General features: G+C 37.3%; 1 pseudogene; it reads right to left on the bottom strand.

Annotated features, from left to right (window-relative positions):
• Positions 1 to 301: 301 nt before the first annotated feature.
• On the bottom strand, positions 302 to 11034 carry LOC117019099 (zinc finger protein Pegasus-like; annotated as a pseudogene).
• Positions 11035 to 11244: the final 210 nt, after the last annotated feature.

Here is an 11244-nt window from a genome sequence, read left to right as displayed (position 1 = left end):
TTTCAGCTTAGAGCCGGGCTTTCCTTATCCTGCTCTGCTGCCCACCCCCTGTGACGGTGCCTATGTCGAGGGTCAAGTGAGGACAGAGAAACAGAGTTTGCTTATCCGATCCTATTAGGATCCCTCCTCTAATTGGAGAGAAAGTTTCGCTTTCCTCACATTTTTAGGCACCTCGGAGACCTGGCTGTTGCAATTGGTGCTTTTGCTTCCACCACTGCAGTGGGATGGCCTAGGGACTGGGGTGGGAGAGACCAGAGAGAAATAGGGAGGTCCACTTTCCCACCTCCCCATTCCCAATTTGTCAGACAGTTATGAGACTTCTTTCCCATTCTTCGAGGTAGAACTTGAAGGTTTCTGGAACTGTCTCTGTTGCTCCCATGTACCTGCACTTCTGTCCAGGTTGGGTGATACCTTGGGACAAAAAAAGAGAAACTCACCATAAATGTGGTGGTATTTCAAATTCGAATCATCTCTTCCCATCCTCCTGCTATCCCTTACCCTTCAGAGACCATGCACCCTCTCCAGGTTTCATAGCTGCATTCAATGGGAGAGACAGTGTATGAAGTATGCCTACTCCTCCTTACCCAGAGTTGGAACTGGCAAGCTGACCTTCTTATTGTTCCAGCTCCACCCCGCTTGAAGGTAGATCTCCTACTTACCCTCGTCTTCGGTAGGCCAGTGTTTAGCTGGGAGACCTTGTGAAGGCATTGCCCTTCCTTTCCATCAGGGTTCCTTCTTTTTGGCAGCGGTGTTCACTTTGATCTTCCACCCCTCTTAGTCCCTAGGCTTTATTCTTGCCCCATGTACTCAAGCCCAGGGAAGGTGCCTGCTTCAATGTTCTGCATAGCTCTCTGGATTCAGTTTTTCCTTGCTGTTGCTTACCTTTGAGGGTATTTATGATATTGAAGTGAACTCAGCCATGCATTAAAAAAATGGCTTTTTTTTTAACATTTTATATAGTATTTTTAATGTTCTCTATGTGGAAGCCTTTTTTAAAATATATATAATATATATATGTATATATATATATATACACACACACACACACACACACACACACACACACACACATATATATATATATATATATATATATATATTTTAAGTACCTGTAGCCTACCACAGTAGCTTGCTATAGAAGTTTTGATTGATTTTTCTTTAAATAAAGTTGATTGGTGGTTTTCATATGATGTGGATACTGTTCCAGGGAATATTAACCTCCAGTGATAGTACCTTTAATAAATTAAGGCCTCATCTGCTCTATGTTTATATCTAATATTCTATCTCTTTTTATTTATCTCTCTGGCATATTTTTCTGAGGTATCTTATAAACACTTAAGAAAAAGAGAAGTGAAACTGACTTAATCAATCTATGATATGATCCTATGAACATATGATAATCAAACTTCAGGAACAAGAGAAGATTTTGAGAGAAAATTTACTCAATTGGGCCCATGATTGTGACGTGGTACAAAAGGCATGGCTTCCAGATTTTAAAATTTTGGGTTGATTCATTGAAAGATTTTAGATGGGGAAAGTGGTTATTTTCCATTCTACCTGGAGGGTAGCAGTACATTTCAGTTCCCTAATAAAAGCCAGTGATGCTCAGTGTGATTTACAAGAAGAGAACTTCAGAAATGGTGAAATACATAGAGACAGCATTTTTCAGGACACTTCCATCATAGCGGTATGACTCCCTGTAGCAAAATTTCTTTCCAAGACTTGTGAGCCTACTAATTCTTCAGTAAGAGGATCCTAGGGGACAGGGGACTGGTATATCTAGAAAGCCCAAAGGGGTAAGCACTGAATAAGATGTAATTTCAGGGTTTTAAATTAGGTTTAACAAAACCTGTAGGGTAACTGGATCCAGTATTCTCTGAACACTGCAAAGTCAGTGGCTTAAAAAAAAAAATCTGTTTGTTTTTTTTTAAAAAAACATGTCTACGGCTTTAAAAAAAATCTGTGTAGAGCTTAGGCTCTCTTTGGTGCAGAATGTCATTATAATAGAAGATGCATGGCTGGAGAGAGAAATTGTAGTTTATGTGTGTGTTGTAGTCTAGTAGGTAGTTTTGAGTTAATGCAGTCACTCTTCCAGCTTGCATTCTCTATATGGAGGATTTGGAATCCCTTGGTACATTTGGCTTTTGAAGTAACATGTTTGATCCCGGTAAGAGCCAACTCTCCGTTCTCCCTGTACTCAGAGGGTGAAATTTTCTGAGTATAAAAGTCAATAGCCACTCTGCTGTCTGGATTAGAGATGCTCATCAGAGAAAAGCAACAATATGGATCTGCAGCAAAGTGGGTGTCCTTAGGTTTGAAGTGAGGGTCAGCCCTGTGCTGGACATGTGAGTCATTGTGGACCCAACTTTGTTTGATCTGGAGATGCAGCCAGCCTTGGGCTTGGATGGATCTTTGCTGTGTGTTTGAAAACAAAGTCTGTGAATTGTCATGAAACAGTGCTACCATGATGGTGGCTCATTAGTGTGGATCATAGTGACTCATTAGTCTGTTTGGCTTCCCTTAAACTATAACAACAAACATGCACTGAGCCAGTGAATGGTGAACATCCCCTCTAGGCCTCCTCATCAGTCAGACTAGAGATTCAAGCATTATACAAAGCATGTGAGCTTCATATGACTCAATTATCCATTGCATGCATTTTTTGCCCCCATCAGTCAACCTTTCCAAACTTCTCCCCTCTTAAAACAAGTCATCTACATCTCCCATCCCTGTGACTATTTTGTGACTACCAGTTTGTACTTTCTCATCACTTCACCTTTTCCCCTGTCCCCCAACCCCCTTCCCATCTAGCAACCATCAGTTTTTTCTCTGTGTCTCTGTGAAATACAGTATGGGAAATATAATCAATAATGTTGTAAAGATTATGTGGGGTGCCGGATGGGCATTGGACTTATTGAGGGGATCACTTCACTTCACAGACTGTGTAGATGCCTGACCACTGTGCTGTACACCTGAAGCTGAAGTCAAATAATATTATATGTCAACTATAATTAAATATATATAGTCATGGGATGTAAAGCACAGCATAGGAAATATAGTCAATGGTATTGTAACAGCTGTATACGATGTCAGAGGGGTAGTGACTTGTTGGGGTTATCGCTTTGTGAGGGGTGTAAATGTCTAATCATTATGTTGTTTTGTACACTTGAAACTAATATAAAAAATTAAATGAGAAAATTGACTAAAGAAAAAAACAAATCACCTACAGAATGGCTACTCACTTACTATCTCTTCTAGTAGACATAGGGAATTTAAACTGTTTCCTGCCATTTCTGTTTCTGCAATCCACATGGCATTGTGTCCAGGGGCATCCTAACTTCTGGTGTGTCAAATGATGCTCAATTAATATACTACAGTAGCTGTGTGACAAGAGGTTCATAAAATGGAGTCTGGTATCTGCTCAGTGTCCAAGTCTCAAGTTCATGAATGAAAATACGGTTGATAACTGACATTTGCTCTTACCAAATGTGGCCTTTTTCCTTCTCTCATACCATTAATCTCCAGCTCGAGATTCACAAAGAAGAGGTTTTGGACCCAGATTTTGCAGTAATTTGACAGATTTTGCACCAAAATGTGACAACTGAAATGCTTCCTTTTTGAAAATCTCATACCTACTATCTAGCTAGACGTTCACAAGCAAGAGTGATGTACCCCAAATTACCCTTTACTACTCTTCTTTCTGTATTTAATCTAAAGAGAAAAGTTGAAGGGGGTATGCCCAAGTGATGAACGAAGGTATGGCAGACAGACATTCAGGTGACCTCCTCATTATTACTCTTGCCTTCTGGTATTAGGCCCTTTTATAATCTGTGGTCAGGTCCTGTGACATGCTGCTGATAAAGAAAATATGGCAAAAGTAATGTGACATCACCACCTTGATTATGCTGTTATATGGCAAAGGTGAAGGGATTTTGCACATATGATCAAGGTCCCAAATAGATGATTTTGAAATAATCAATAGAGAAATTATGAGGTGAAATCTGGTGAAAGCCCTGGAAAAAGAGACCAACAATTCTGCAGATGAATGGCAAACACTTATTTCTAAAATGAAATAGCACTGGGAAATATCCAATGGAATTTTTTCAACGTAGAAGCCTAGTCTTTACTTGAATTTCAAGAAGTTGTAGCTACATACTATATTACTAAAATCTGAAATAAAATTATTCCCTGTTAATTTCCTTACAATTTCTTAAAAAAATATTAGCAGAGATAAATTATCTACCAACTTTAAAAATCTAAATTTATGTGTATTGAACAAAAATAAATTTAGTTTCAGAACATTGCCTGTTAACAGCAAAGTATGATAAATAGTGCATGTTAAACTTTTCCCAACAATTCATTTCTATAAAATAGTTGATTGAAAATAAAATGGGACAAATATATTCAATACTTAATGAAAGATATTAACATCTTTCCAAATACAGCATTTAACTTACAGAAGATTTAACTAAAATCCTAAATCTTTTAAAAAATACAATACTAAAGTTTCTAAGATAGATTTGCTTCAAAAACTTTAGTGCCTTTAGAATTATACCTTTCAAGAATCAACACCTTTGGAATATCAACTGTGCTCATTAAATCATAGAAAAATTAGAATTATACACTCTGGTTTGTAATTATGAAAAAAAGTTTTTTCTATGTTTAAATGAAAATGCACCTTCAGAACTTCTATCTTTAGTTGTGAGAAAAAAATGTATTTTTCACTATTTGGCCCAGGGTATACAGTTAATAAACTGGTTTTAGCAAGAGTGTTCTATCTCTTTGTTTAATGAAAACTTTCATTTTTTTTTTATTTTAGGTATTGCTTTTATTTGAGAATAAAATAAAATGTGAGAAGGAAAAGCTACTCACAGAAGCTTCCAAATGATGGCAACCTGTTTCTTTCTGGCACTAAATAAACACTAGGAGCAAGTTGTACATTTGGAAATGGCTGCACTGAACTGACATGAGCAATGAGCAAGTTCAGCAACAGAGTGAAGCAGGACTGTTGAATTTCAGATGCACAAGCCTCAGAGTTGACAAGGAAGAGAATTATAGTTGTTTGGAGGAACTCTGAGATGTTGTGTCTTTGAACAATGCAACTGAGATTAGTTTAGATTGGATATTAAACTACAGGAAGTCACTTTAATGGCTTTCTAGCATGTGGGAGGGCAGAAAATCCATTAACTTGCACGTAGGGGTGTTTGTGGAAATGTTCCCTTTTATTTACATTAAAAGTAGCAGTCCTTTTGGGTCCGTAAATGCTTAATAATTAAGATAGTCTCTTTATGAAGTCAATTAGTAACACTTTCAAGCTTTGAACTAAATTAAAAATAAAATTTTTGTAAAGTACACAGAAACCAACAGTAACAATATATGAGAATTTTATTGTTTGACCAAGATTTCTTCAGAGTAAGCTAGTTATTATGCAATATATAAACGATAGCTTCCTATTCAAAATTACTCTAGGTTTATTTAGCAAGTTGTATTTTTATAAACAAATTAAATATCACGTTTAAGTGCATTTTATATCTATTTTCACATTTCTGTATGTTTGCCTACATATACTGTGTTTCACTGAAAATAAGACCTAGCCGGACCATCAGCTCTAATGAGTCTTTTGGAGCAAAAATTAATATAAGACCTGGTATTGTATTATATTATATTATATTATATTATATTATATTATATTATACTATATTATATTGTATCTGGTCTTATATTATATTAAAATAAGACTGGGTTTTATATTAATTTTTGCTCCAAAAGACGTATTAGAGCTGATGGTCTGGCTAGGTCTTATTTTTGGGGAAACATGGTATGTGTGTGTGTGTGTATATATATATATATATATATATATGGGCAGAAATAACATGTAGTTGCAATGTATATTGAAACACAAAAAGTGCGGATAAGTTTTGAAGTTTTTATGGTTCGTAATTGTGGGAAATTTAAATGAACACCTGTAAGATTAATCTTGCACTTTAATTCTCAAATGTCTAGCTAAAAGGGAAAAATAGACACTAATGTGTCTAGCTGTTCAAATACATAAATGACCCTGATCATACTTTTATGAAAAAAACAAGAGGAAAAGATTTTGTTTCCATTGTCAAATTTGTTTTCTATAAATATAATGTGTAAATTTTAAATTAGCAGACACCTTATAGGGATGGACTCTCTCAAAAAATAAAATAAAATAAAGTAAAATAAAATAAATAAAACTACAAAACACAGAAAGGCAAAAACAAGTAAAGCATAATATGATCATTTCCAAGCAGCGTTGGTTATGTTACCCTCTTGAAAAATGACAGGCAAAATCGTACTTGTTTTTACATTTGCACTTGCACATGTTACACTGGAAAGGATTCTCATAGCGATGACATCCCATACCAATAATGTAAAGGATGTTGCCTGCAAAGTACAAGTCACAGTGCTGGCAGTTGTGTAGCAGCTGCGGGTCCTGGACTGGCATGGTCCGAGCCGGAGTGCTTGGCTGGCGGTTTCCTGTGCTAGGGGTACTTGTGCGGGCGCTTGGTTCACTGCTTGGAACTGCCACCGGACTGTCGTGCCTTTGACTATGTGATGGCAGAGATTCGGGGCTTGTGGGGGAGGAGGTCTGGTGAATACTTGCTGACGCGGCAGAAACTACTGCCTGGGCATAGGGCTGCAGCGTCATGCGAGGCTTCTCTTTGGGACAGCCTACTACATCAGCGGACGCGGGCTTTTGGTTCTTCTGATGTCAAACTGACAACTGTCCTGCTAGAGTGGAGAGCTGATTTAAAGGACTGTCAACCAGGAATTCTCGGGGGTCCCTTGGTAGGGCATCAGTTGACGTGGTTTTTGCCATACTTTCATAGGAGTCAGTCTGGATGTTTGGGAGTTCATAAGTAAAATCGTTAAGGTAGTCTGTTTTTTGAACCGCCATAAAAGGTAGACTTAAGTTGAATGTACTCTTTTGCTATAGCCAAGATTACTTGTTTTCTGTAAACTGCACCCCCCCCCCCCCATTTTGTTGCTTAAAGAAGACCTAGTACCTTTCATTGGTACCATTTTATGCTTGCATCTTCAATGATGGGACAGGTTACTTCTATTACTGCAGTGGAAGGGACATAATTCACATGTGTATAGTTTTTCTCCTGTATGGGAACATATATGGGCTTCCAGATGACATTCGTAAGCACATGCAAATTAACACAAGTGGCACCTATGAGGTTTCTCACCTGTGTGGATTCTAATACATTCAATAAGCCAGGCTGTTCCTTTGCTGGCATAGGTGCAGTACTGACTCTTGAACTTCCCATGGAAGGTCCTTTCAAACTCATTACTAACATTCCAGGGTTTTCATCCGGGGAGACTTCAGCAGATGGGTGATCAAGTCTATTCTGGTCACCATCTGTTCCAGCTCCCTTCTTTGTCCCCACTAACTGATACAGAAATCATGTTCACATGATGCGTCTGCTGAGTCAGGTATTCCTGGAAAGCTTTCACGAAGTCCAAAGGCTCTGGTTTTCTTTTCACCCATATTTTACTTTTTATTTTATTTTATTTTATTTTATTTTATTTTATTTTATTTTGTTTTGTTTTGTTTTGTTTTGTTTTGTTTTGTTTTGTTTTGTTTTGTTGTATTGTATTGTATTGTATTGTATTGTATTGTATTGTATTGTATTGTATTGTATTGTATTGTATTCTATCCTTTCTTAGTTTAGTTTAGTTTAGTTTAGTATAGTTTACAGTTATACCTAGTGGGGAAAAAAAGGTTTTCACCCCAAATCAGTTCCTCCTTTTTCTTGATCCTCCAACATTGGTGAAGTGTAGAGTAATTGAAATTTACTCTAGAGACACACCAAGAGACTCCAAAAGGCCATGGAGGGACTTTCAACTAAAACTGAAAACAGAGGTCACCTGACAACTGCAATGAGTAACCCCCACCGCCTGTCCAACAACGCTGTGACAGGATTTTGTCCCACCAGCTGTTCTTTACACTTGCAATGCTCCTCTCTTATTTGTGTATATGTTTAAATCTCGCATGTACTTGTAGACTCAGTTTGAATTGTTTTGTGATTACATTTTGTGAGTCTATGAACTATACTGAAAGCTCCTCGAAAAAGGAGCATGTCATACTCTTTTTGGGTTTCTGCCATACTCGTATGGCACAGTCCTGGGCATCACGGACATGCTCCTGTAACACTCCAGCTCAGATGGATTGTCTCCTCTAAACTCAAATGTGTTTTATTATGTGTACTACTTGTTTGACGTTTAAGGACTAGCTTTCATATTTTTCAAATGTTAATGCTACTCTTATTTGAATTTTCACGTGAGGTTTCAACTCACAAATAGATTGTCAATTCCTGTAGGACAGAAATCATGCATATTATTTCTTTATATCCTATACTTTACCTATAACAATGAAAACACATATAGCATTTGTTAAAAGAATAAAAGATTGAGGGACTTGAGTGGGGATATTACAGTAGATTAAGGACCTAACTTGAACGTCTATGGATTAAAATAATTTGAACTTTTACTTAGAGTCTAAATATTTTGAAGTTATGATACTTTCTATTGTTAAGTAGGTTTATTGTTGCCCCCTCCCTTTTTTTTTGATACACTAAAGTATGATTCTACTTCAGCATCAAGAACCAAACAATTTTATAGTATTATAAGGTGTGAAATCCAGCCTGGAGATTTTATTTATTTATTTAATTTTAAAAAAGATTTTTATTAAAATATAGCTAACATACAATACTATACTAGTTTCAGGTGTACATCATACTTATTCAACAGTACCCACCTGGCACTATACATAGTTAGTACCATATTATTGATTATATTCTCTATGCTAAAGAAGTGATCACCATGATAAGTCCAGCAACCATCTGACACCATACCAAGCTATCAAATATTCTGGACTACATTTCCTATGCTGTACATTACATCCCCAAGACTTACTGTTTTATACCTGGAAATATGAACCTCTTATTCTTCTTTATCTTCCCCCCTTTTAATTTTTCAATTAGAATTGACATTCAATATTATTTTATATTAGTTTCAGGTGTACAGCATAGTAGTTAGACATTTATATAATTTAGGAAGTGATCCCCCTGACTGGTACCCACCTGGCACTATACATAGTTATTACCATATTATTGATTAATTTTTTTGCTTAATATGTGCTTTAGATTCCACTTATAAATGAGATCATATGACATTTGTCTTTTGCTGTCTGACTTACTACATTCGGCATAACACCCTGTAAGTTTTTTCATATTGTCTCAGATGGCAAGATTTCATTCTTTATAATGGCTGAGTAATATTCCATTGCATATATGTACCACCTCTTCTTTATCCATTCATCCATCAGGGGAAACCCAGGTTGCCTTCATATCTTGGCTATTGCAAATAATGCTGCAATGAACATATGGATACACACATCCCCTTGAAGTAGCATTTCGAGTTTCTTTGGATAAATACCCAGAAGTGGGATTGCTGGGTCCTTGTCTCTTGTTATAGCCTTTGTTTTAAAGTCTATTTTTTCTGGTGTACATATTGCTACTCCAGCTTTTTGTTTGTTTCTGTTTTCATGAAATATCATTTTCCATCCCTTTATTTTCAGTCTGTGTGTGTTTTTTCAGATCGGAAGTGTCTCTTGTAGGTAGCGTATGTATGAGTCTTGTTTTCTTATCCATTCAGCCACACTGTCTTTTGATTGGAGCAATTAATCCTTTACATTTAAGGTAATTGTTAATAGGTATGTAGTTATTGCCATTTTACTATTCATTATTTATGATTTTTTTTTCATCTTAAAGAAGTTCCTCTACAATTCCTTGTTATTCCAGTATTACTGGTTTGGTGGTGATGAACTCTAGCTTTTTCTTGTCTGGGAAGCTCTTTATCTGTCCTTCGATTCTAAATGATAACTTTGCTGGATAGAGCAGTCTTGGTTGTAGGTCCTTGCTTTTCATCAGTTTGAATATTTTGTGCCATTTTTTTATGGCCTGCAAATTTTCTGTTGAGAAATCAGCTGATAGTCTTATGGTAGCTCCCTTGTAGGTAACTAACTGCTTTTCTCTTGCTGCTTTTAACATTCTCTCTTTGTCTTTAAACTTTAGCATTTTAATTATGATGTATCTTGGTGTGGGCATGTTTGTGTTCATGTTGTTTGGGTTTCTGTGCTTCCTGGACTTCTGTGTTTCCTTTGCCAGGTTAGGGAAGTTTTCCATTGTTATTTGTTCAAATAGGTTTTCAATTCCTTGCTGTCTTTTTTCTCCTTCCGGTACCCCTATAATGGGAATGTTTTGCTACACTAGATGTTGTCCAAGAGGCCCTTAAACTGTCCTCATCTTTTAGATTCTTTTTTTCTTTTTGTTGTTCTGATTGGGTGTTTTCTGCTACCTTATTTTCTAAATCGCTATTTGGATCCTCTACTTCATATAATCTACTGTTGATTCCCTGTAATGTATTCTTCATTTCAGTTATTGTATTCATTACTTCTGACTGTTTTTTAAATGTTTTCTATCTCATTTTTATGTTTCCTATCTCTTTGTTGAAGTTCTCCCTGAGATCACTGGGTATCCTTATAAACAGTATTTTGAACTCTGGACCCAGTAGATCACTTGTCTTCATTTTGTTTAGTTGTTTTTCTGCAGCTTTGTCCTATTCTTTTATCTGGGACATGTTTCTTTGTCTCCCCATTTTGGCTGCCTCCCCATGTTTGTTTCTATGTATTAGATAGGGCTGCTATGTCTCCCAGTCTTACTAGAATGGCCTTATGTAGTAGGTTTGCTGTGGGGCTCAGTGGAGCACTCTCCTGGTCACCTGTGCTGCAGATTCCAGGTATGTCCTTTGTGTGGGTTGTGTGTTCCCTCTTCTTGTAGTTGAGCTTTGGTTGCTATTTGTACTTCAATGGGATGGACTGACCCTCAGGCTCAATTGTTGTCGGACTGACCTTGACTGCAGTGGCAGAACTGTGGTGCAGGGGCCTACCTTACAGAGCAGGATCTGCCTCAGCAGAGCTCTGGTGTCTGTCCGATCCATGCCTTGGGTGTGTTGTTTTTGGAGGCTGCTGGATGATGCTCCAGCTCATTTGAAAGCTGGCTACTAGCTGCATCAGCCCCAGGGCCACCTGGGAAGGGACCCACTATAGGTCAAGTTCAGCTGCAGCTCGACCCCACCTGGGACCACCCAGCAGGAGCCACAAAAGAATCCACAGATGGCTGCCACCTGTGCTGTGCTTAGGGGTGCCTT

This window comes from Rhinolophus ferrumequinum, chromosome 3 (genome assembly GCF_004115265.2).
Source record: "Rhinolophus ferrumequinum isolate MPI-CBG mRhiFer1 chromosome 3, mRhiFer1_v1.p, whole genome shotgun sequence".
In the NCBI taxonomy this organism is placed as follows: domain Eukaryota; kingdom Metazoa; phylum Chordata; class Mammalia; order Chiroptera; family Rhinolophidae; genus Rhinolophus; species Rhinolophus ferrumequinum.
Note: the sequence above shows the minus strand (reverse complement) of the source record. Positions and strands in the feature narration are given on the sequence as shown.